The following is a 26344-nucleotide window of genomic DNA, read 5'->3' as shown; positions in this document are numbered from 1 at the left end:
TGTCTGTGTTACAGCTTTTAGACCCACTCTCCCTTCTAAGGCTATGGGATATTGTTGCTGTTTCACAGCTCCACTCCCTCCTTGGTCAGTTCTTTGTAAGGGAAAATTGTGAGTCCACCCCGATTTCCTTCCCCTGTCCACAGCTTTGGATTCATTTCTTCTTCATCACAGCTGTTAACACATTCATTGACCCCTGATATCTGTTTCACAGACTTGCAGCTGTAATCCTCATTTAACTGTTAAATCTCTCCCCGATACATCGGTCCCTGCTTCAGGCACAGAGAACAATTGCCCTGCAACTATTTTATCTTTCCATTTTAGTTCTGTGGTCTCCAAGAGTGGAGCTGTCATTTCTGATCCCTCAGCCCCAGTTATGCACAACAGCCACATCCAGATACACGTCTGGTACCTCTGAACTAGCTAATGCTGTAGGATGGAATGTTGTTTCTGCACTGGCTATCAAATTTGGGATTGCTCTGAAGCAGTACAGCACCATGTGTTTTGTAATTTGCCCTTAGAAACAGTTTGAAAAAGTAGAAAGACTTTATTAGTATTAGTAAAAAGAAGTTATTTCATAACATATTTTAGAAATACAGTTGTTCCATCATGTGATCAATTCTCACTTACAGAACTGTAATAGTTACAAATTGCATGGGTTTAGTATTAAGGACCAGAAAGCATGTTGTAAGGCCATTCTGTTTGGATAGGAGAAGCTCAGCAAAAGAAAAACAGACTCCAAAGAAGCCAGGGCCTCCACACAAGGCCGAATTGACTCACTCTGTGGGCAGGTTGGGATGCAACAGGCAGGCATCAAGAGACTCCCCTCTGTCCTCCTTCCAAACTTCTCTCTCTTCAGGGATGAGCAGGTGTCCAGAAATAGTGGCCAAGCGTTGATAAGCAGCTGTCAGGCGTTCAATAATTAGCAGTATACCTGCTGAGCTAGCAACAATTGGTGTTTAGCCAGTCACACACACACACACAGAATAGCCCGGGTTGGAAGGGACCTCAAGGATCAGGAATCTGCAACCCCCTACCACAGGCAGGGCCACCAACCTCTGTACCACTGCACATATGCACATTTCTGGATAGAAACAGCAGTGTGGGAAAAAACTGTATGCTGTGGATGCAAAGGGTGAATCAGAATGGCTTAACAGCTCACATTATGAATGTATTTTCACCTTCACATTACCCATACAATGTCTGAGAAGGAGCTGTGTGTGAGATTTTTTTTTATGCTCCCTTTCTTTCACCAGCCCTCATGTGAAGTGCCTAGCTGATGGCAGCCCTGCTTAGCCTCAGAGAAAGGTGACCCCAGCCAGCATTTCTGTGCTTTGTTTCCTGTGTCAGCAATAACTCTGAGTAACTAATGCATTCAGGAAAACCAGGGTCTGTTCGTGGACCATTTGCAAACATAAAGAGATGCAAAAACCCAATGGATAACTGAGCTGTTATGAATGATTATCCCCACCTCTTCTGTTTGCAGCTCAGTGACTGTGGGCAGCCAGTCGAGCCAATGCACACTCCAGAAACATCAGACAAGGCACTTCTGACCTCGTTCTTCCTGTGACCTTACAGCACTGCCCTGCAGAATGAATGTGTGCCTGCAGAGATCTCTCTTGGCATGACTTCAAGAGCAGCTCAGTCAGTAGTTCACAACTTCACACCCATCTGGCTGTTAGATCTACGAGGGAACTGTTGATGTCAGAGCTAGAACATTGCCAAGCTGCAACAAAAGCTGCATGGCACAAGTGCCTATGGGACCTTTTTCATGGCCTGATGGAAATCACTGCAGTTGTTTTCTCTTCCATTTGCTCAAGTAATGTTACAGTACTTGTGGTGCCACCACAGCCAGAAGCACTGCTGAGGAAGAAGGTCCATTGCTCAACTATACTGTTAGACACAGCTTACGAACTAAGGTTCTACCTCCACAGCATATTGCAAAAAAGACCCTCTTGGTCCTTCCTTTTCAAAAGCAGTGGGAAAGACAGAGCATCAGTTAGCACAAAGTTAATCCGGGGTTAAAGGCAAGGTAATATAAAGGGGTTTCTGCCCTGTAGTATGACTGTATTGCTCCCTCTCAGTTTAAAGCCTGGTAGCCATCCAGAAGTACACTGCATTGACAGAGTATTTGATAGGAAAAACAAAAAGGAAAAAAAAGAAAAAGAAAAAGAAAAAGAAAGAAGGGGAAGATATAAGAATGAATGTGGTTTATGGGTCAATTTATGCGGTATCATGAGGGCTGATGCACAAAATCTGTGTTTGGACATCTCTCCACATTCCTGTTCCATTGGTGCCACAGAAGAAATGCTCCCGAGGGATTTGGCATAACAACGTATGATCTTCCATGTCAGTGTAGGAAGGTCTTTTCATTCTGTGGGAGCAAAGAGAAAGAAAAGCTATGAGAAGAATAGCATCTCTACTGTGCTGGAATCCTTGTTCCCAGTTTGACCAAACACTGAGTCATAATGAAAAGAATAAAATGTGACAAGAAATTCTACATTTGTCCCTGTATTCAGACCTTGAAAGTCATATTGATGCTCGTGCTTTCCTTGGTACAGTAATTAAGGATGTGCACTGACTCTCAGCCCCAAGATGAAGAGGTGTATTCTAAACATTTCCTTATTTTTCCCACTGGGCCCATTGCTCTAACTTAAAATACATCCTCAAAGCACTTTTAACTCTCGTGGATGTTTCCAGCCAGCTTCCCAGTCTATGACATTTAGGGATGTGATCCGATCTGAACCTTTACGTAAACCTTTTGAGACTTGCCCATCACTGCTTCCATTGCTGTTTCTGAAAAATAACCTCAAGGCTATGTAATTAATCGTTCCTTGTTTTAATCTCCAAACCCAGGTAGATTAATGCCTACGCTGACCACAGATCAGTGACTTCTGGAGTCTTCTGCAGAGCAGCACATCTGTAGTTACAAGTTCTGAGTTTCCTTAGGAGGAAAGAAAGAAAGAAAGAATGAATGAACAAAAGAAGGAAAGAACAAACATATTCTCAGGAGGAACTTTTCAGGGACCAATTCACAAGCAAAGGACAACATGCTGTTCTCAGCAACCAAACAATGTACTTTACGCTGCCACAGGGATTGATAACACGCTACAGCTAGAGCATAATTAAAGGGCTCCATCACTGCTAGGCCAAAAGCTGACCCGCTTTAAATCCTTACAGTATGGCGAGAAATGCTCTGACAACTTTTTCAAACTTGAAGAAACTGCTCCTGCTGGGCAGCCCAGTCAGCACTAGTATCCTCCCAGGTAACAAGCAAGAGCTATAGACTGGAGCTGAGCTGCTGGCAAGAAAAAGCATAGCTTGTCATATCAAGACTGCTAAGAGAGGTAAAGGGTGTGACTGCCTCCTCCAGCTGCTCCGGCCTGAGACCACTCCTGAGCAGCCACTGGCTGGCAGCCCAAAGGCTGGGGACCCAGGATCTGTGCTCAGGCTGGAGGACACTGCTGCCACTCTCTCATTTGCAGAATCAACCAGAAATGAAACTCCCTAGCAGATAACCTTGCTGCAATAAACACCCTCACACACTTACATCCCCCCACCAGTAACTGTGACTGACCAGGCAGCTTCCCATTACAGCCTTGCTTATCATTTGCTGGTCAGGTCTGTATCTCTCTATGCTCCTGCTTATGTCCTCCTCCCTTTCCTATTTCCCCTGTTACACTGTAAAACAGTCTTCGACCAAATATCCTTCAGGGAGCAGACACTCTCTTTCCATACCCCCTCACAAAGGCCTTTAGAAACATTCAAGAATGACCAATGACTCATCCTGCTTCACATTCAGTTATGCTTGGCTGCATCTTTCCAATGGCTTCTTGACTCAGTGACTCCACTTGACCTACAAGTCAGCCCTGTGCAAACTTACATCACTTCTGAACACAGCACTGTTCCTTGCTTCACCTCTAAGGCTGGATGTGGCTCTGGGCAGCCTGGTCTCCCTTACACACATCTCCCTTACCCCTGCCATCAGCATCCCACTTGAAACACTTCCCCACCTGTATCAGCATTTCCTCATTTCCTGGCTGCTGTGCCAGGACCTGCAGACTCCACAAGAACAGGAGAACTCCGCAGACGACAGTGATTCCGTTCTCCGCCCCAGAGCCTCCAGTGCTCAGCATCACACTGGGTGTTGTAAGAGCGGAGTGCTGACCGTCACGTCTCAAGCCAAGAGCTTCAGACTGAGCTGCAGTGCCAACGCACTGACACTGCCAGCCAACCTGATGGGGCCACGAGGAGGAGGAACTGCAAGCCAACAGGACCACAACCACCTGAATTTCAAGCAAACAAGAACCAACACTTGCACTTCTTAGCTCCAAAAACGAAACTAACAATTGCAAAGGAACCTGATGCAGCCATCTGACAATCTGACATGCCCTGGAAATCAGTCTGCAGCACCTTCAACTGCCCTACACCAACTTCCAGCTTCTGCTTGCCGCTCCCTAAAGGAAGCAAGCAGCCAAAAGCAGGAATTTGTCGGGCTGGCTTCACCTGGCAATGAGCAGTCCTTAGTGAATGAGAATGGAAAAAGCCAACTGGATGTTACCATCTCATCTGTTCCTCCCAGGGTTTTACTGTCTCCTCACATCTATCAGAGGAGCCTGTGTGAGATAAAAGAACACTACAAAAACCAGTCAGCATGTACCTGTCACGGTGGATCAGAAGGGAGTTCAGGAGGGCTCCATCCCCTCTGATGCAGTCAAGGCAAAGTAAGGAGAACACCTCAGATGCCATTCCTGTATCAAGACAAAAAGAAGAAACAAAAACAAGCACGAGCTCTCAAAATCTCAGACCAAAAGCTACTAACAAATGGCCAGAGCAAGCAAGGCACAAATGAAACTGGCTCCACAGTATTTCCAGCAATGGCCAAAATCAGAAGCCTAAAACTGCATCTGAGAAAGAACAAGGTTGTACAATCTCTTCTAACACTCAAAAGCATACAGCCCAGGGATTCCCTGTACTGTAAGTTGCATGATGAATGCTCTTCTTCAGAAGCAGCTTCCCTTTTTGCTGCCAGCTGTGATCATACAAAGGGCTGAAGGCTGTATACCAGAGGGATGAAGATTCCCCAGAGGTCACGAAATGTGACTGACCCTACAGAAATCAGAAGTGTTCAAAGATACAGCCCGGCCTCTGCTGTCTGACCATACCTAACCATGATTTCCATCTCACTGTGCAATCTCTCAGAGGCAAACAGCACAAGCAGAGCCCTGCACAAGGCGCCAGCAGCAATACTAGAGGTCACCTGGCTTTGGTGGACGTTGAGGAACTGAGTGTGTTCACTACCAGGGGACTGAATGGATTCACCCCGCTGTGTGACAAGGCGGCCTGAACAAGAAATTTAAAGTGCAAAGGAATAACAGCATCAACAGCACGAGCCCAAATTTCATCTTAGGTGAAGATGAATCTTTTGCAAAATGGCATAAAATGTAAATACTGGAAATTTAAGAGTTTGCTTTCCCACTTTCAGAGACATTTCCTTCCTCTACAATACTTGCTGTGAACACTGCTACACCACTGTGCTCATCTCCAGAATTTCAGCTAACGGTTTTGTTCACGATGCCTGGTGGCAAAGCAAACACAACCACATTCAACTGTTCTCATACTGCAGGCTGTTACACTTCTAGAATTAGAAACAGAGAACCACAAGGCAGAACGAGAAACATCCAGTGATTATCTCACACAACACTTACCTCAAAGTTACTCATTGTCCCTGCTTTATCTTCAATCCTACACTTCTGACACTTGCAAATTTGCCAGCAGTTAACATGAAAAATGGCACAGAATACAGTCACAGCTAAAACTCAGTCATTATTAGAGGAATGGCTACAAAACACTAACAGCCCAGGGAAATGCAAGAGCAGCATGCACTCCCTCCAGAAATGCTCCCACACATCAGCAGGTCAGGAACCTCACACCAGGCATACTTTCCAAGTATTCAAGGAATCCTCAATGCATTTCTGAACTGAAAGAATTGCAACTGGAGCACTTGCAAATTTTCAGGGTCAGCAATAGCCTTTACAACAGCAGCTACTCTGCAGTGCTGAGATTGCCTCCCTAAGATATCTCTCACTGAGCAAGGAACACCAATCTTCTCTTACACAGAAGAGTCTTCTTTCAGTGCTGACAAGGATTACCTCATATTCATCAAAAGGCTCCAGAGCCTGCACTCTGTGTTGCTCATCTTCTGGAACACAGCAGGTGAAACACTCGCTCACATCTAAAACAGAAATCCCTCCAGATGATTCCTTCTGGAAGAAAAGACTCACTTCCCACAACACAACAAAGACCCTCCATGAAGCATCTGCATGGGGGGTCTTTAAAACTGCCCAGCTGGAAAGAAGCAGCAGCTCAAAGTCCGATGAGATGTCTTGCCTAAACATTTCTACAGAACACCTAAGATGAAAAGCCTCAGAGGAACCCATACGTTGCCTTATCCCACACCAGCAAACAGGCTGCTTCTTGGCGAGGGACCTTCAGATGACTAGCCACATCAGCAGAGCAGGCAGCAGCTCTGCCTCGGCCCTTTTTGCTTCAACCCAGCTGGCCCAGCTGGCCACTTCTACAATTACCTGCAGTTACCCCTTCTGCAGGTGTCTCAGTTTCCCATGGCTCTGAGGGCTGCAGGTACTCACTTTTCCAAAAAACTCTTCTGCTGTGCTTCACAATCAGGCTTGGAGACAAAGAACAAAGTGCAGAGTCCAGCTGGCTGAAATGCTGTTGCATGACACGTCCAAAGGGGTCCTCTGGGTGCATCTGCTCATAGAGCAGAAAGCATGCATGAGAGAAATGCTCTGCTGCCCACTGATTCAAGGCTCCTGACCTGTCGGGAGACGGACGTACGGATAATTAAATACCCGTGGGACCACCTCTTGTAGGACAGGTGCAGCTTCAGGCATGCTATTAAGGCATCCTGACACATAACATACAAAAGAGAAACCTGTACTGGGGATCTATGGAAGTCTCATCCATTCATAGAGAGAGTCTGGGATGAGAAGACCCCAAAATTTTAAAAACAAACAAACCAACCCACAGTACTTCAGGTTCTTCTTCTTTGTATTTTCCTAACCTCCCTTTTAGGTTCACAGTACAGATGAGATTGGAGAAACCTCTGGACGCCATCTGCTCCAACCTCCTACACCAGCAGAACCACCCAGAGCTGCCTACCCAGGACCATGGCCAAGTAGAGTCATAGCACGGCCTGGGTTGCAAAGGACCTCAAAGATCATCTGGTTCCAACCCCCTGCTGTGTGCAGGTCGCCAACCAGCAGCCCAGCCTTCCCAGAGCCACATCCAGCCTGGCCTTGGATGCCTGCAGGGATGGGGCATCCACAGCCTCCCTGGGCAACCTGTTCCAGTGCCTCACCACCCTCTGGCTGAAAAACTTCCTCCTCACATCCAACCTAAACCTCAACACCCCCTGTCTCAGTGCAAAGCCATTCCCCCTTGCCCTATCACTCTCCACCCCCACAAACAGCTCTGGAAGATCTGCAAGGAGGGAGACTCCACAGCCTGTCTGGGCAAGCTGTGACAGTGCCCATCACTCACACAGTCCAGAAGCGTTTGCAGATGTTCAGACAGAAGCTCCTGTGTTCCAGCTGTGCACACTGCCTCCTGTTATGATGCTGTGGGAATCAACTGCTCCCTCATACCTACAATGCAAGGAGCTGTTTGGAGCCTGCACAGAATCCACGAGGCTTTAGTTTTAAGACACAAGGCTCCCATGACTTGCAATGAAGCCTCTGCTTCTCATTTCACAGACCAGCTAACCAAGGACAGCTCACCTGAGCTGCTGTTTGCCATGGAGGTGAGCACCACCTCTGCTATGGAAAGGGTGGGGACATCACTGTCCAGTCCTGCTTCATCTACAGCTACGCTCAGCTTTGGCAGCTCTGATAAATCCACTCCCAGCCACCTGTGATCCTTTCCACAAAAGGCGGTGGTGACTCCTGTGGGACAAAAGCAATGCTAACTCACTGCAGTGGCTGTGCAGGACTGAGACCAAGACCAGGAAAATCAGTACCACCAGCAATCACTCACAAGGCCCAACTCAGTTCTTCTGTGAAATGAACAAGAAAATCCCAAAACTGGATGAACCATAATAGGGTAGCATCCAGAAGCATCAGGAAAAGACCCAATAAACTCAGAACTGAAACTCCATTATTCCTAGCATAAATTTCAACTACTGACTTCCAAGAGTTGTATTTACTATACGAACACAACTTTGTCACCTTTACTTTAACAACATTCTTATATCACTGCTCTCATTTACAGACATTTCAATTCAAGGTAAGAAAATGCCACTGCTTTGACAAAATAGTTTCTCTCACATCTACCAAATCATTATCAGATTTGTTTGTGGGTTTGGTGGGGGGGTGGGTTTGTGTATTTTGTGTTTTTTAATCTCAAAAAAAAGATTTCATTTCCGTAAGATGGCTTTGGATTCTGAACCATGAGAACTCCCTGCAAACACGAGCACTAGTCCTGCAGAGCACTGTTCTCACAAACAGGTCCCAGCTTATGATCTGCAAGCATTATGCAGGCATGCTTCTCATGACTACCATCACTCATAAGCTGCTTCACTCTCTTCTGCCAAAATCAGACTGTAAATAACTAGGCAGTAAAGTAGGTCTGTATGGGCGCTGCTCTGTTGCCTCTACGCCAGAGAAATCCAGCACCTGTCCCTGTCCTGAGATTTGTTCATCTGCACGCTTCTCAAAGGCAGCCATCACCAAAAACTGAGTGGCCTCCAGCAGTCGCCCATCCCAGTGTTTCCTCTTATGTTCTTCTAACATCTCAGTCATCTCACCACTTCTTCTGGACACAGAGAACAGGATATTCCCACCTCCTCTGACACCCACCTTTGGCTTCAAGTGCTTGGAAGGTTATTGGTACGGACAGAATCCTTTTCCACAGGGTGCTGTAGGTCGATAAAATGTGGACAGATTCAACAGGAAACCAAACCAGCACCCCTACCCCCCCCTTCCTTCCTTCCTACCGCCTTCCTTCCCTCCCCCCTTATTTCCCCCTTCCTTCCTTCCCCTTTCCTTCCTTGCCCCCCCTTCCTTCCCCCTTCCTTCCTTCCTCCCTTATTTTCCTTTCCCTTCTTCCCCCCCTTCCTTCCCCACCTTCTTTCACCTCCCTCCTTCCGCTCCCCCTTCCTCCCCCTTCCTTCCTTTCCCCTTCCTTCCCCCCCGCTTCCTTCCTTCCCCCTTCCTTCCCCCGTCCTTCCCCCCCTTCCTAAGCCCCCATCCTTCTCCCTTCTTTCCTTGCCCCCCCATCCTTCCCCCTTCTTTTCTTGCCCCCACTTCCTTTTTGCCCCCCCTTCCTTCTGCCTTCCTTCCTTCCACCTTCCTTCCTTCCCCCCCTTCCACCTTCCTTTCCCCTCCTTCCTTCCTCCCCGTTCTTCCCCACCCGTTCCTTCCCCCTTCCTTCCTTCCTTGCCCCCCCCTTTCTCCCCCTTCCTTCCTCCTTCCTTCCTTTCTCCCCCCCTCCTTCTGCCTTCCTTCCTCCCCCCCTCCTTCTGCCTTCCTTCCTCCCCCTTCTTCCCACCCCGTTCCTTCCCCCTTCCTTCCTTCCTTGCCCCACCCTCCTTCCGCCTTCTTTCCTTCCCCTTTCCTTCCCCCCCCTCCTTCCCCTCTCCTTTCCTTCCCCTTTCCTTCCCCCCCCTCCTTCCCCTCTCCTTTCCCTTTCCTTCCCCTTTCCTTCCCCCCCTTCCTTCCCCTTTCTTTCCCCCCCCTTTCCCCTTCCTTCGCCCCCCCTTCCTTCCTCCCTTCTTCCAGCCCCCCCCGTTCCTCCCCCTTCTTCTCCCTCCCCCCCCCCCGGTCCTTCCCCCTTCCTTCCCCCCCCCTCCTTCCCCTTCCTCTCCTCTCCTCCGTGTCCGTGACGGGGGCACAGCCCCGGGAAAAGGACAAACAACCGCAGGGCTCGCAACGCTTTGCCGCGAGCCGGCCGGCCCCGGGCCGCGTGCGCTCCGGGAGAGGGGGAAGGGCAGAGAGCGAGCAGATCGTTGGAAGCGAGAGAAAACGCGACGGCAGCGAGCCGAGGAGGAACGGCGACTCGCCGCACGAACCCGATCCGGCAAAGCGAGAGACGCGAGAGCGTCCGGAATGCCGGGCAAAGCGCGGCAGTGCGAGGGAAAGCGCCGCTCTGCTCCGCGGCGAGCTGAGACGGCTGAGCCGGGCCGGAGGGAGAGGGGCAGCCGCTCGGGTCCTGTGCGGAGCTGCACCCCGCTGCCTCTGCCCGCCAGCTCCTCGGGGGGGCCGCCCCTTCCCCAGCCCCCGCCGTCCCCCCCACGCCGTCCCCCCCCTTCTTTCCTCCTCCTCCTCCCCCCCGATTCTATCCCACCCCCCCCCGCCCCCCCCGCCCTGTCTAGGAAATGTCACATAAAATATTACTTTCATACTTCAGCTTTTCCAGCCTGGGTTTCCTCATTGTTCAGGTTAACGTAGACCTTGTCAGCAATCTGTATCAGTGGCCGTATGTTCAGTTTTTATGATTACAGATCATGTGGAACACCCTTTTTATTCAATAAAAATGCACAGATTACTTTTTAGTCCTCACAGCAGTGTGTTTAGCTCCAAGTTAAACTCAGGGAACTGGGATTGCTTAGTCTGGAGAAGAGGAGGCTCGGGGGAGACCTCGCTGCCCTCCTCAGCTGCCTGAAGGGAAGTTCTGGAGAGCTGGGGGCCGGCCTCTTCTGCCACGTCAGCAGGGATAGGACCAGAGACAGTGGCCTGAAGTCGCCCCAGGAGAAGTTCAGATTGAACACGAGGAGAAATTTCTGCTCAGAAATAGTGGTGAGGCATTGGCACAGGCTGCCAGGGAGGTGGTGCAGTCACAGTCCTGGGGGTGTTCAGGAAAGGTGGAGATGTGGCACTGAGGGATGTGGTTTAGTGGGCATGGTGGAGATGAGACAATGGCTGGACCAGATGATCTTAGAGGTCTTTCCAACAGCTTCAGAAAACCTGTTAGTGTACTAGAACGAGGTTTTTAGGCACTTTTTCCTTCCTAATAGAATTACAGCTCTTTCCCCATACAGAAAGCTTCCCAGCTGCCATTTTTCAGGGCTGTGAGTATGGTCTCCACTGCCCTGACAACACCCTGGCCATCAGCCACTCTCATGAGAGCTGCCTGGTGCTGTAGGGTTGCTTTACTTTCTTGGTGTTTCCCTGGCAAAGGAAACCCCTAAAAGTCCCTTACACCTCCAGATCAGCTGCTCTGTCCTGGCATGTATGTCCTGTGATGTCCTGTGATGTATGCCCTCCTGCCCACATCAGCAATCAGTGAAGGCAGTCAGGCTTGTCAAATATGATGTGCTCTTAGTAAAACCTTGCTGAGTGCAGTTCCTGAGTGCATTCTTGTCCTTTGCATCTCTGAAGAAGTGTTATAATCAAGTGCAAGCTGTGATGCTCCTATTGTCTGACTGACAAGCTTATAGCCTACAGCGTTTGATTCCCGATTTGATGGCCTCTCACTGTTTTAATTGTGTTCAAATGTATTTCTCTAAATGCAAATCTGATGGCAGCAGCATTTATGGAGCAGTTTATTAGGAAGATACAAACCAGGCATATAATGGAAAGGGAGACGGATTGAAGAAAGTATTTGAGATCTACCTGCAAGAGAGGAGCAACAGACACAAAGCCCTGAGTCACTTGACATAATGACAGATTACCAATGGCTGCTCAGCTTGCCACGAGCTACACTTTGTGCTTATTGTTTAGTTTTTCAGCACATGAATGGCTGTTTACCTGCAGTCCTTCACAAAGAAGGAATCTGAAAAACTCTTCCTGTGGTTGTCAAGGATCTGCAATGATAACTGGGTTCCAAGGTATTTCTAAGCCAACTTTAGAGTCACGTCTGTGTGGTTTCTGCCTGCTTTAAGGGAGTGCATAGCTTTGAGTGCAAACTTATCTTGTGGAAACATCATTTGGAGACAGGAGAATATGTTACTCCTAAATAAGTGAAATGAAGAAACGTCAGGCTCAGGCCATGATCTCTGCAGATAAAGGGAACATTCACAGCTAGTGGAGGTGTTGTGTAAATCAAGCTCAGTATGACTATGAGGTTAACTACAGGAACTGTACAAATACTGCAGAGAAATATCTGAAAAATCAGGTGGAATACTGGATATTGGAAATATTGGATGAGAAATGCCAGATTTAAAGTTTAAAAGCTAAAGAAAAATACTAAGCATTTAAAGAAAGAAATCAAATGATGGAAGGCAGGGAAGAGAAGTTCTGGAGGTGACAAAGAATTTATATAACCAGCCTTTTACCCCTCATAGTCTGCAACTTCTGCTTCTTGTGCATTAAGTTAGAATGTGCCACTGTCATCTCATACTTTCCCAAAGCTTTCCCCACATCCCATATGAATAAAAAGCGAGGTGTGAGGAATACCCCAAAGTTCTCCATTCTTGGTGAACTGGGAGAGGACAAATCTGTGCTTTGTAGGAGATTTTGCCTGAGGGCGCAAAGCAGTCATCACAACAGAACACATCTCAGTGTAGGAGTAATGAGAAGCAGTTTCTGCTCTGAAGCCAGGAATGCTGTGGGAGGCTGTGGAAAGAAGGCTAATTGTCCTGCTCCAGCATCAGAGCCAACAGTTTTATCTACGTGCAATTGGGAACAAGGGGCTGAGAAGAGTTCAGCCAACTAAAACATACCTTTGCATCTTCAGATTTTCTCATTAGCAATCCTCTAAAAAAATGCATATGATGAACCTTTCTGCAAGGAAGAAGACAAGGCAGTGGAAAAGATGTGCCTCTATGGAGGTGCATCATTGGCTGCACCTTGAATGTTGTTCTTCCCATCTCAAAAGCCATCGAGAAGGATGTGAGTAGGTTCAGAGGAGGACTCTAGGGATGATCAGATTGTAGAACAACTTTCATACGAAAAACAGTAAGTAACCAAAGGCAATTCAGGCCAGAAAGCAGACAACCAAGAGTATGACTGGCAGAGTTTAACAGGGAACCACTGATCTCTGATTCTTCCATTGTAAGACCAGAGGACATGGAATTGCACCAGCAAAGAAAAGTTTCAGAGCAAATGAACAAAGGCATGCAATGCACAGCTCAGCTGTAGAACACTCTCACAGGAGATGATGGAAGGTACAGTCTTACATAGGTTCCCAAATCCCTTCATGCCTTCTGGCACTGGCCACAACTCCTGCATCTCTGTGACTCTGATGAAATTTGGTTGCATTGCTACCCTTTTTGCTCACATCTAGCAAATAGCATTCTTCAAAACACCTCTGTTCTGTAGTCACTGAGGTTTGTGTGACTGCACTCACTTCCATCAGTTTATAATATTTGATTCTAGTTGTCATTTTGGTCAGGAATGGCACATGCTGAGAGGTTCTTTTGGATGGCTGGTGATAATTCATTGTTGTTAATGACCAACAAAAAGTTTTATATTTAGCCACACAGTCAAGACAGATTTAATTCTTACCGTGCACTATTTTGGGATAACTGTAGCATATAGATTCCTATTAAAACTGAGGGTTGTGTGAGAACCTCTGCATTTCATTTTGCCTTAATCTAACCAGAGGCATCCCCAAATCTGGCCATCCCTTCCACTCTCACACACAGATGTGATAGCTGCCTGCAGAGCTGTGAGGTTAACCAAGGATAATGCAAAGCATGTGCAAAGAACTAAGAGGAATACAGCCTGTCCACAAGAACACCAAGGTATAAACCAAAATTAGGGATCACTGCATTTCCTAGGGAAGCAGAACCGAGTGTGTGAATCTCACCTACCAGCACTGCCTGTGGAGGGCAAAGAGGGGATCTGCCCATTGGCTGCTCCCAGGGTCAGAGCTGTTCTCCTACTTGCCTGCAAAGCTACCTTCCCTCATCTTCCCCCTGTCCTTATCCATGTTCATACTATTTGCTGTTCCACAGGTGAAGCTGGAGTCACTCCAGTGATTACATGGCTTTGTTCTGATTGGTGTAAACTTTCCTCACATGGCTTTAAAAGGTACGGGTTAAAAACATTTGGTGTGCATGCTCAGTGAGAGGCTGCCACCCCTTGGAGGCTGGTAGCTTTCGGGATGGAGATGTGTTTTGATGTTATAATGAGCAGAATTCCCCAAAGGCATTTTGTAAAAAACGTGAGTCTTCGGCTCTGAGAGAGGCAGGGAAGCACTTTGGCACCACCAGGTCCTCATCCCAGCATCCTTATTCTGTTTGTAGTCCTGATGTTGCTGACTCCTCAAGTTGCCCGGGGAGCTGCAACAGATCACAGAACTCTGATGCAGTCCCTGCTCTGCTGCACCCTCCATGCCACCTGGTGGCACACAGGCTGCGCTCTGCTTCTGTACCCTTATGAACAGCCTGCACCTTCATTTCCAGTGAGCAAAGCTCAGTGAATTAAAGTCTCCCTTCTTTGAGCCAATTCTGCACTAACAGCATGAATTGAACGCCTGCTGTTACCTTGCATCAGAGCACCAGCCCATCTATTAGCTTCACTCACGTTCTGACAGGTGTGAGAAAAAGCAATCACAGTGCAACAAACCCTCCTGCATTGCGTGTGTTTTCTAGGTACTGGTCAGTAGTGGCAGCATCTGGTTCAGCTTCTCAGTTACACCTGAAAGATATGGAAACATTTATGTTCAGATATAGAACATCTGATCTGTTTACATTCAGTTTTTGTTTCAGGTCAGAAGGGTTACTCTGCCAATTCCTGCAAAAGAAGAAAGAATTATTGATGGGGAGCAGAGTGCTTTTGCAGGCCCTTTCTGGGCTGCCTTAATGTCCAAAACATATTTTCAATAATAGACCTTTAGAGCATTACTTTAGGCATGAATTGAAGCAGTGGATTTCAGAAGACACACATTTCCAGTCACAAGCCAGATAAGTATCTGTGTTTTGTGATTACAGAACTCTGCCAAATGCAGAACAATGCTTTTACCAGGTGTGTTACTCCTCCATCCACATTTTAACCATGTAAGCCAATGTTAGTGTTTTTGGTTTGTTTGTTTGTTGTTGTTTTTTCCCCTATTTTATAGCACTCTGGAGACATTCATGACAGTGAAATCTTTAAAACATGCAGAATTTCAGCAAATAACCACAACACTTCTTTGTAATTCTTCTGGTTTCTTTTCTTTCCCAGAAGCTTCAGAATACTGATTTCTGTGTGACAGAGTTATCCTCCTACCATTTCAGCCTCTACATCATTTGTTTGCCAAACAGAAAACAAGAATTCCTAATTGCTGGTTGGATTTCTTTTTCTCCCAAAGGTTTTACAAAGGTTGTAAATGGCACGCATGCAAATTTAAAACATCTGCAATTATTCACTTTCATTTTTTTCCTTTGCATAACATCTTTTCCTATGTTCTGACATCATGTATTGCTTTCTAGAGTAGTATCATTCTTCCTACCTTGCTAATCTTTCCTTATGTGACTGAGTTATCACGTCCTGCTGCTCCACCTCCAGAGCTTTCTATAAAGGAGCTCTGTGAACAGTTCTACAAATCGAGTCCTAAACAGAGATCTGCAGACTGTGTCACAAAGTATGTGATGAAAGCATCTGTAAATGCACTCTTTGAACACATACTGCTTCAGCACAACCAAATGAGCATCAGAATATTGGCTTTGAGAGCTGCTGCTACTCAGATACATATATGTATATAAAATATATGAGGGCTGCTCCAAAAGTAACGCCTCCTGTTTGCTGATGCAGGCCCATGATATCAGAGGTGCCTGTTGGTGATATGGCAGCAGAGGCTGAACCTTCCTACAAATACTCCATTACATTCTGTTGTCGTGCCAGCAGATGGCAGCAGAGCTGCAGTTTCCATCGAAATCAGTAGCAGGCATTACTTTTGGAGCAACGTGTGCGTGACATTCAGCATTTTGGTCACTTATCTACTTATCTGTTGGTAAAACATGTGAGTGTTTCAAAAACCTGTCTAAAGACAGAGCTAGCTATGCCAAGGATGAATACACAGCTGGAAAGCCTATTTCTTCCTCCATTAGTTTTGGGCTTGTTATGATACATCCTTCATGAGACAAGTGCTCACAGCAGAGTTCTGGCAGTGTCTGTTTCTCCATTTTCTCTCTGTTTCCTAGTACCCAGAGCAGCTGTTTTCTCAAATCAGTACATTTGGACTACATGTTGTCTTCCATCTGACCACTATGCACTGAACAATCAAGACTTAACCAAGAGGAAATCAGCTTCTCCATGCTCGTGCATGACCTGAGATTTGAGCTGTCCTTTTCAAGACATTCACAGATGTCACTTACAGTCAGGATTCTGGTGCAGACCTGCTTAAACAGCAAAGCAAGGTGTGCTTAAATGCCTGCTTATCAATGCCTCTAATAGAATGCATTCCTACATTTAAATATGCACAAAAATGGTTATGGATTTTTAATTGTATATATTCACGTCTATTTCATGGATTTATTATATATAATTATATATAATTTATGTGATTTATATAATTATTTAATTAATGTATATATAATATATGCATATATGCATTAATTCTCTCCTCCTTCTACTGACCAGGGATAACTACGTACTGGAAAATACTCACAAGTCTGCCAGCAGACTGCTGCTCACAAGGTCACATCCAACCCCGCAGTTCAGGTGGACAATGCAGTCGTGACAGCAGCAGCAGAGGAGCTGCTAAGGTGGAAACTCGACCAGCAGTCACATTTCAGCTTGGATCCATCTCTAGAAGAGAGACACCAGTGATACTATCAACACAGAATTAATGCATGGGCAGTCACTGCAATGGTCTGTGATGGCAGCTGAGCTCCAGGTGTGAAAGGTTTATCTATTGCATTTCTTTATTAATTATTATGTGAATATTACTTACAGGTTTTGAATTGCAGATTTTGGTTTCAGCTGTTCAGAAGGTCAGTGCTCCCAAACACTGAACCTACAAGCACAAGCTGTGAGATGGTTTTGATACCTCCTATGGGCTCTCTGTACATGGAAACAAACCAACAAATGGGCCCTGCAGGTAAACACAAACCTGCTTTTAGCACCATCCATCCCTGTGCCGAACATCAGAGGGGATCTGCTCTGTGTCCCACATGCAGAAAGGCAGTCTCTTGTAGGCATCTGGAGAACTAGATGCTCCAGGAAATCCATCCATTCCTTCTTTCTGCAGTTCTTTTGGCTTAAAAATGGTCTTTCCAACACAACAGCTGGGTAACTTGTGTCGCTATTTCATTCATTTTGCCCTTCCTTTTGCTCTCCTTTTCGTGCTGAGTCAAAATTCCCAGCAGAATTAACTTTCTGTTTCTAATGATCAGTGAGAAATTAGCTGGTAACACATCTGAGGAGCTGCCAATCTGGGTTTGTCCAGCTAGCTCAGCACAGGTGATACCAGCAAGCAAGCAATGACATAAAAATACTCAGCATGAAGTGCCTCTTGCAAAGAGTTGCCAGAGCATTTCAGATCAGCACAGACTGTTGGGAAGTTTCTATCAGTGCTGTACTATTTCATCAAGGATTAATGTAAGTGCAGTGCCATCATTGCCCTCCATTTACTGAAGGTGCCTCCACACATTCTGGTTGTTGGCAGACACTCAAAGATGTGGAAGGTTTGATAGGTAAAAGAGCAGCTCCCTCCTTTTCCGTGACAGCTCTTTGTTCATTAAACATTTGTATGTGATGTCTTATACTTTTCAGACAGTCAAGAGAAAGTCAAAAGGGTTTTTTTTCATTTTCAGAATATAGAGGCTGTTGGTGGGTTTTTTTGTTGTTTTGTTTTGTTTTGTTTTATTTTCCCATAACTAAATGTCTTAAAGAAACGCAAATAGTTTGAAGACCATTCTTCCCAGAATGCATCTTCCAGTTGAGAGGAATAACATTTCTTACTTAGCCTGGAGCTTGAAAGGATGGATAAGGGAACTGGCAGCTCTACACTTTCTTATTTAAAAAAAAACATATAGCTGAAAGGAATCATGTAGTACGTAATGCAGCTATCAATATATCTGGGTGCTTTTTTTTTTTTTTTTTGGTCATTTATTGATCTTTCTTGTATTTCAGATTGATCTAGCAATCCACCAGCTTTGCAGAATTATGCCTACCCCGCAAGCCAGAAATGCTTCAAACCCATCAGAAGACATCTGTAAATACCTTGGCACAGCCCTTCTCCAGATCAGCCCAGTGAGGGCTGAAATAACTCATGATTCCAGCTGACAACGTGCTGCTTTCTAACAGACGTTTTGCAGGAAGGGTTCTTTCCTTTGTCATTTGGCACAAACCTTTCCCTGCAGAAATTTTAAAGTAAATTTCACTGCCGGAAAGATGTGGAGATCATCAACACTGCGTTGCCTCGTTCTCCCAAAACATGCTGACATGACTAAAAGGTCACAGCACTTCTATGGTACATTGCTTCATCAACACATCTGCAAACGCTTCTGGACTGTGTGAGTGATCACAGAATCACAGAATCACTAAGGTTGGAAAAGACCTACAAGATCATCCAGTCCAACCATCCACCCATCACCAGTGGTTCTCACTAAACCATATCCCTCAACAGAACATCCAAACGTTCCTTGAACACCTCCAGGGAAGGGGACTCCACCACCTCCCTGGGCAGCCCGTTCCAGTGCCTGACCACCCTTTCAGAGAAGTAGTATTTCCTAACATCCAGCCTGGTGCAGCTTGAAGCCATTCCCTCCAGTCCTATCACCAGTTACACGAGAGAAGAGGCCGACCCCCAGCTCACTACAACCTCCCTTCAGGTAGTTATAGAGAGCAATAAGGTCTGCCCTGAGCCTCCTCTTCTCCAGATTGAGAATCTCCAGACTGAACAATCCCAGCTCCCTCAGCCACTCCTCATAAGGCCTGTGCTCCAGACCCCCCACCAGCTTTGTCGCCCTTCTTTGAACGCGCTCCAGGGCCTCGATGTCTTTCTTGCAGTGATGGGCACTGTCACAGCTTGCCTAGACAGGCTGTGGAGTCTCCCTCCTTGCAGATCTTCCAGAGCTGTTTGTGGGGGTGGAGAGTGATAGGGCAAGGGGGAATGGCTTTGCACTGAGACAGGGGGTGTTGAGGTTTAGGTTGGATGTGAGGAGGAAGTTTTTCAGCCAGAGGGTGGTGAGGCACTGGAACAGGTTGCCCAGGGAGGCTGTGGATGCCCCATCCCTGCAGGCATCCAAGGCCAGGCTGGATGTGGCTCTGGGCAGCCTGGGCTGCTGGTTGGCGACCTGCACACAGCAGGGGGTTGGAACCAGATGATCTTTGAGGTCCTTTGCAACCCAGGCCGTGCTATGACTCCACTTGGCCATGGTCCTGGGTAGGCAGCTCTGGGTGGTTCTGCTGGTGTAGGAGGTTGGAGCAGATGGTGTCCAGAGGTTTCTCCAATCTCATCTGTACTGTGAACCTAAAAGGGAGGTTAGGAAAATACAAAGAAGAAGAACCTGAAGTACTGTGGGTTGGTTTGTTTGTTTTTAAAATTTTGGGGTCTCCTCATCCCAGACTCTCTCTATGAATGGATGAGACTTCCATAGATTCCCAGTACAGGTTTCTGTTTTGTATGTTATCTGTCAGGATGCCTGAATAGCATGCCTTAAGCTGCACCTGTCCTATAAGAGGTGGTCCCACGGGTATTTAATTATCCGTACGTCCGTCTCCCGACAGGTCAGGAGCCTTGATTCAGTGGGCAGCAGAGCATTTCTCTCATGCATGCTTTCTGCTCTATGAGCAGATGCACCCAGAGGACCCCTTTGGACGTGTCATGCAACAGCATTTCAGCCAGCTGGACTCTGCACTTTGTTCTTTGTCTCCAAGCCTGATTGTGAAGCACAGCAGAAGAGCTTTTTGGAAAAGTGAGTACCTGCAGCCCTCAGAACCATGGGAAACTGAGACACCTGCAGAAGGGGTAACTGCAGGTAATTGTAGAAGTCGCCAGCTGGGCCAGCTGGGTTGAAGCAAAAAGGGCCGAGGCAGAGCTGCTGCCTGCTCTGCTGATGTGGCTAGTCATCTGAAGGTCCCTCGCCAAGAAGCAGCCTGTTTGCTGGTGTGGGATAAGGCAACGTATGGGTTCCTCTGAGGCTTTTCATCTTAGGTATTCTGTAGAAATGTTTAGGCAAGACATCTCATCAGACTTTGAGCTGCTGCTTCTTTCCAGCTGGGCAGTTTTAAAGACCCCCCATGCAGATGCTTCATGGAGGGTCTTTGTTGTGTTGTGGGAAGTGAGTCTTTTCTTCCAGAAGGAATCATCTTGAGGGATTTCTGTTTTAGGGCTGGACTGAGTGCAGCGTCACGGATGTGAGTGAGTGTTTCACCTGCTGTGTTCCAGAAGATGAGCAACACAGAGTGCAGGCTCTGGAGCCTTTTGATGAGTATGAGGTAATCCTTGTCAGCACTGAAAGAAGACTCTTCTGTGTAAGAGAAGATTGGTGTTCCTTGCTCAGTGAGAGATATCTTAGGGAAGCAATCTCAGCACTGCAGAGTAGCTGCTGTTGTAAAGGCTATTGCTGACCCTGACAATTTGCAAGTGCTCCAGTTGCAATTCTTTCAGTGCAGAAATGCATTGAGGATTCCTTGAATACTTGGAAAGTATGCCTGGTGTGAGGTTCCTGACCTGCAGATGTGTGGGAGCATTTCTGGAGGGAGTGCATGCTGCTCTTGCATTTCCCTGGGCTGTTAGTGTTTTGTAGCCATTCCTGTAATAATGACTGAGTTTTAGCTGTGACTGTATTCTGTGCCATTTTTCATGTTAACTGCTGGCAAATTTGCAAGTGTCAGAAATGTAGGATTGAAGATAAAGCAGGGACAATGAGTAACTTTGAGGTAAGTGTTGTGTGAGATAATCACTGGATGTTTCTCGTTCTGCCTTGTGGTTCTCTGTTTCTAATTCTAGAAGTGTAACAGCCTGCAGTATGAGAACAGTTGAATGTGGTTGTGTTTGCTTTGCCACCAGGCATCGTGAACAAAACCGTTAGCTGAAATTCTGGAGATGAGCACAGCGGTGTAGCAGTGTTCACAGCAAGTGTTGTAGAGGAAGGAAATGTCTCTGAAAGTGGGAAAGCAAACTCTTAAATGTCCAGTATTTACATTTTATGCCATTTTGCAAAAGATTCATCTTCACCTAAGATGAAATTTGGGCTTGTTGTTGATGCTGTTATTCCTTTGCACTTTAAATTTCTTGTTCAGGCCGCCTTGTCACACAGCGGGGTGAATCCATTCAGTCCCCTGGTAGTGAACACACTCAGTTCCTCAACGTCCACCAAAGCCAGGTGACCTCTAGTATTGCTGCTGGCGCCTTGTGCAGGGCTCTGCTTGTGCTGTTTGCCTCTGAGAGATTGCACAGTGAGATGGAAATCATGGTTAGGTATGGTCAGACAGCAGAGGCCGGGCTGTATCTTTGAACACTTCTGATTTCTGTAGGGTCAGTCACATTTCGTGACCTCTGGGGAATCTTCATCCCTCTGGTATACAGCCTTCAGCCCTTTGTATGATCACAGCTGGCAGCAAAAAGGGAAGCTGCTTCTGAAGAAGAGCATTCATCATGCAACTTACAGTACAGGGAATCCCTGGGCTGTATGCTTCTGAGTGTTAGAAGAGATTGTACAACCTTGTTCTTTCTCAGATGCAGTTTTAGGCTTCTGATTTTGGTCATTGCTGGAAATACTGTGGAGCCAGTTTCATTTGTGCCTTGCTTGCTCTGGCCATTTGTTAGTAGCTTTTGGTCTGAGATTTTGAGAGCTCGTGCTTGTTTTTGTTTCTTCTTTTTGTCTTGATACAGGAATGGCATCTGAGGTGTTCTCCTTACATTGCCTTGACTGCATCAGAGGGGATGGAGCCCTCCTGGACTCCCTTCTGATCCACCGTGACAGGTACATGCTGACTGGTTTTTGTAGTGTTCTTTTATCTCACACAGGCTCCTCTGACAGATGTGAGGAGGCAGTAAAACCCTGGGAGGAACAGATGAGATGGTAATATCCAGTTGGCTTTTTCCATTCTCATTCACTAAGGACTGCTCATTGCCAGGTGAAGCCAGCCCGACAAATTCCTGCTTTTGGCTGCTTGCTTCCTTTAGGGAGCGGCAAGCAGAAGCTGGAAGTTGGTGTAGGGCAGTTGAAGGTGCTGCAGACTGATTTCCAGGGCATGTCAGATTGTCAGAGGGCTGCATCAGGTTCCTTTGCAATTGTTAGTTTCATTTTTGGAGCTAAGAATTGCGAGTGTTGGTTCTTGTTTGCTTGAAATTCAGGTGGTTGTGGTCCTGGTTGGCTTGCAGTTCCTCCTCCTCGTGGCCCCATCAGGTTGGCTGGCAGTGTCAGTGCGTTGGCACTGCAGCTCAGTCTGAAGCTCTTGGCTTGAGACGTGACGGTCAGCACTCCGCTCTTACAACACCCAGTGTGATGCTGAGCACTGGAGGCTCTGGGGCGGAGAACGGAATCACTGTCGTCTGCGGAGTTCTCCTGTTCTTGTGGAGTCTGCAGGTCCTGGCACAGCAGCTGTGTGAAAGAGGAAATGCTGATACAGGTGGGGAAGTGTTTCAAGTGGGATGCTGATGGCAGGGGTAAGGGAGATGTGTTTGTGCTGGCAGTGAAATGTCTGTCAGTGAGTGATGTCACCGTGCGATTGCACTGGCAGGCAGAGAGATGTGAAGGTTGGAACGTCTCAGGAGAAAGAACAGTGTGACCTGTGGTATCTTCTGTCTCTGGAGATGAGCGACTGCAGCATACTGTGCCGTGTCTCTCAGACAGCCCAGCCCTGGTGGTAGGAGGACGAAGATCCCCATCAAATGCAGCTTTGGCAGTGTTGTGGCTGAGGTTCCCAGAAGAATGGCTGTTGGGTAGAGAGACTCCAGCATAAGAAGCGATGCAGCCAGATATCGGTGTTCCTCCTCCAGCAGGGGGATTCTGTGATTTATGGCACTCTGGGAAGTGCCTACGGTGCCCTCCATCAACAAGGGGACTTGGAGAGAAATCTTGGGTGCCCGAGAAATTGAGTGTCCCCAGGAAGCCTGCAGGTTTCACAAGTAGGCTGCTAGGAGCTGGGAGTGCTTCAGAGTGTGCTCAGGTCCAGTGCAATGTCCCTGGAAGCTTCTAGGGCACGCTGTGCCAGCTGAAGAGCAGCCAAGTAACCACTGAGGAGCTCTGGGAGTGCTCTTAATGTTCCCCGGAATGCAGTGAGAGCATTTTGCAAGCATCTTAGGGCACCCAGGGACTCCAGGGTGCCCTACAAAACAGCAGGTAGCACTGGGAAGCCTCCAGTGTGTACTGGGAGGACACTGGAGCACCCTAGCAGACAATAAGAGGCTTTGGGAGAGCTCTAGTGTGCAGCAGGGTATCTTGGGAGTCCTTTAGGGCACAAGGGGAGGCCTTTGGGGCATCCCAGAGCACTGAGATACTCCAGGTTGGTAGTTTCAGGGTGATGTACTGGACGGGACCCCCACACTGACTTAGGTAAAAATGATACACTGGGCTTCTTGAGTAGCTGAAGGATGTTTTGCTTATCAGCAGAGCCAGGGTGTGTTTTGCTTAGCAGTAGCTGGTTTTGTGAAAGCAAGTGTTGTTCAGACAAGCATGCTAAACATCAGACCATGTCTGTTTTGCTGAGCGCTGCTGGAAATATCCAGGTGATGCATCAGGATGGTATCTCTGATAAAAGCAGATTTATTTGCGGTTGCAGAGCTGGGCATCCTGCAAGCAGAAGGGCACCTGCAGAAACAGCGTCACATCTTTTATGCCCTGTTACCCGATGCTTCTCCTTCCCTCCCCGGTTCCTCATTGGCTGAGCACTTCAGGTTCACAGTTTTCCCTCTGCTCAACTCAACACATGGATGCTATGAAGTGTAACTGAGGATGTAATGAGTGCTGCCCTGATAAACCTCTGCCATATTTTTTGGGTGCTCTTCACAGTGATGGTTTTCTTGTGGAGAAAATCATTGGTGGCAATTCAACAGCTTACCTTTGTTTCTTCAAGTTTGAAAAAGTTGTCAGAGCATTTCTCTCCATATTGTAAGGATTTAAAGCGGGTCAGCTTTTGGCCTAGCAGTGATGGAGCCCTTTAAATATGCTCTAGCTGTAGCGTGTTATCAATCCCTGTGGCAGCGTAAAGTACATTGTTTGGTTGCTGAGAACAGCATGTTTTCCTTTGCTTGTGAATTGGTCCCTGAAAAGTTCCTCCTGAGAATATGTTTGTTCCTTCCTTCTTTTGTTCATTCTTTCTTTCTTTCCTTCTAAGGAAACTCAGAACTTGTAATTACAGATGTGCTGCTCTGCAGAAGACTCCAGAAATCACTGATCTGTGGTCAGCGTAGGCATTAATCTACCTGGGTTTGGAGATTAAAACAAGGAACGATTAATCACATAGCCTTGAGGTTATTTTTCAGAAACAGCAATGGAAGCAGTGATGGGCAAGTCTCAAAAGGTTTACGTAAAGGTTCAGATCGGATCACATCCCTAAATGTCATAGACTGGGAAGCTGGCTGGAAACATCCATGAGAGGAAAAGTGCTTTGAGGATGTATTTTAAGTTAGAGCAATGGGCCCAGTGGGAAAAATAAGGAAATGTTTAGAAAACACCTCTTCATCTTGGGGCTGAGAGTCAGTGCACATCCTTAATTACTCTGTGAAGGAAAGCAGGAGCATTTAGATGACTTCCAAAGTCTGAATACAGAGACAAATGTAGAATTTCTTGTCACATTTTATTCTTTTCATAATGACTTAGTGTTTGGTCAAACTGGGAACAAGGATTCCAGCACAGTAGAGATGCTATTCTTCTCATAGCTTTTCTTTCTCTTTGCTCCCACAGAATGAAAAGACCTTCCTACACTGACATGGAAGATCATACGTTGTTATGCCAAATCCCTCGGGAGCATTTCTTCTGTGGCACCAATGGAACAGGAATGTGGAGAGATGTCCAAACACAGATTTTGTGCATCAGCCCTCATGATACCGCATAAATTGACCCATAAACCACATTCATTCTTATATCTTCCCCTTCTTTCTTTTTCTTTTTTTCTTTTTCTTTTTTGTTTTTGTTTCTCTTATCAAATACTCTGTCAGTGCAGTGTACTTCTGGATGGCTACCAGGCTTTAAACTGAGAGGGAGCAATACAGTCATACTACGGGGCAGAAACCCCTTTATATTACCTTGCCTTTAACCCCGGCTTAACTTTGTGCTAACTGAGGCTCTGTCTTTCCCACTGCTTTTGAAAAGGAAGGACCAAGAGGGTGCACAAAAATCTGTCTTTTTTCCAGTATGCTATGGAGATAGAACCTTAGTTGGTAAGCTTTTGGGAGCTGTGTCTAAGAGTATAGTTGAGCAATGGACCTTCTTCCTCAGCAGTGCTTCTGGCTGTGGTGGCACCAAAAGTACTGTGACATTACTTGAGCAAATGGGAAGAGAAAACAACTGCAGTGATTTCTATCAGGGCCATGAAAAAGGTCCCATAGGCACTTCTGCCATGCAGCTTTTGTTGCAGCTTGGCAATAATTCATAACAAGTCAGTTATCCATTGGGTTTTTGCATCTCTTTATGTTTGCAAATGGTCCACGAACAGACCCTGGTTTTCCTGAATGCATTAGTTACTCAGAGTTATTGCTGACACAGGACACAAAGCACAGAAATGCTGGCTGGGGTCACCTTTCTCTGAGGCTGAGCAGGGCTGCCATCAGCTAGGCACTTCACATGAGGGCTGGTGAAAGAAAGGGAGCATAAAAAAAAATCTGACACACAGCTCCTTCTAAGACATTGTATGGGTAATGTGAAGGTGAAAATACATTCATAATGTGAGCTGTTAAGCCATTCTGATTCACCCTTTGCATCCACAGCATACAGTTTTTTCCCACACTGCTGTTTCTATCCAGCAGTGTGCATATGTGCAGTGCTACAGAGGTTGGTGGCCCTGCCTGTGGCAGGGGGTTGGAGATTCCTGATCCTTGAGGTCCCTTCTAACCCGGGCCATTCTGTGTGTGTGTGTGTGACTAAATAAACACCCATTGTTGCTAGCTCAGCAGGTATACTGCTAATTATTGAACGTCTGACAGCTGCTTATCAACACTTGGCCACTATTTCTGGACACCTGCTCATCCCTGAAGAGAGAGAAGTTTGGAAGGAGGACAGAGGGGAGTCTCTTGATGCCTGCCTGTTGCATCCCAACCTGCCCACAGAGTGAGTCAGTTCGGCCTTGTGTGGAGGCCCTGGCTTCTTTGGAGTCTGTTTTTCTTTTGCTGAGCTTCTCCTATCCAAACAGAATGGCCTTACAACATGCTTTCTGGTACTTAATGCTATACCCATGCAATTTGTAACTATTACAGTTCTGTAAGTGAGAATTGATCACATGATTGAACAACTGTATTTCTAAAATATGTTATGAAATAACTTATTTTTACTAATACTAATAAAGTCTTTCTA

The 26344-nt window shown here is 46.6% G+C and overlaps 2 long non-coding RNA genes across 5 annotated transcripts; one reads left to right on the top strand and one right to left on the bottom strand.

Moving 5' to 3' along the window:
- Positions 1-1961: 1961 nt before the first annotated feature.
- LOC149912474 (uncharacterized) lies at positions 1962-9048 on the bottom strand. 4 transcript variants are annotated; one of them, XR_016462094.1, is made up of 6 exons: positions 8874-9048; positions 7797-7961; positions 7561-7664; positions 6648-6768; positions 4658-4748; positions 1962-2371 (listed from the first exon to the last, which is right to left on the bottom strand). It is a non-coding gene; the product is annotated as an uncharacterized LOC149912474 (long non-coding RNA). The 4 variants fall into 4 exon arrangements; XR_016462096.1 differs by lacking the exon at positions 7797-7961 and having other exon boundaries at positions 1963-2371; positions 8874-9047; XR_016462093.1 differs by lacking the exon at positions 8874-9048 and having other exon boundaries at positions 1964-2371; positions 7797-8856.
- A 10476-nt stretch (positions 9049-19524) lies between these two features.
- Positions 19525-25110, top strand: LOC149912473 (uncharacterized). Its single transcript, XR_016461621.1, has 3 exons — positions 19525-19801; positions 21724-21814; positions 24740-25110. It is a non-coding gene; the product is annotated as an uncharacterized LOC149912473 (long non-coding RNA).
- The last annotated feature ends 1234 nt before the right edge of the window (positions 25111-26344 follow it).

Source organism: Phasianus colchicus, chromosome Z (genome assembly GCF_987193195.1).
Source record: "Phasianus colchicus chromosome Z, bPhaCol1.hap1.1, whole genome shotgun sequence".
Lineage (NCBI taxonomy): Eukaryota > Metazoa > Chordata > Aves > Galliformes > Phasianidae > Phasianus > Phasianus colchicus.
The sequence above is the reverse complement of the archived record's forward strand: the minus strand, read 5'-3'. Positions and strand labels throughout refer to the sequence as shown.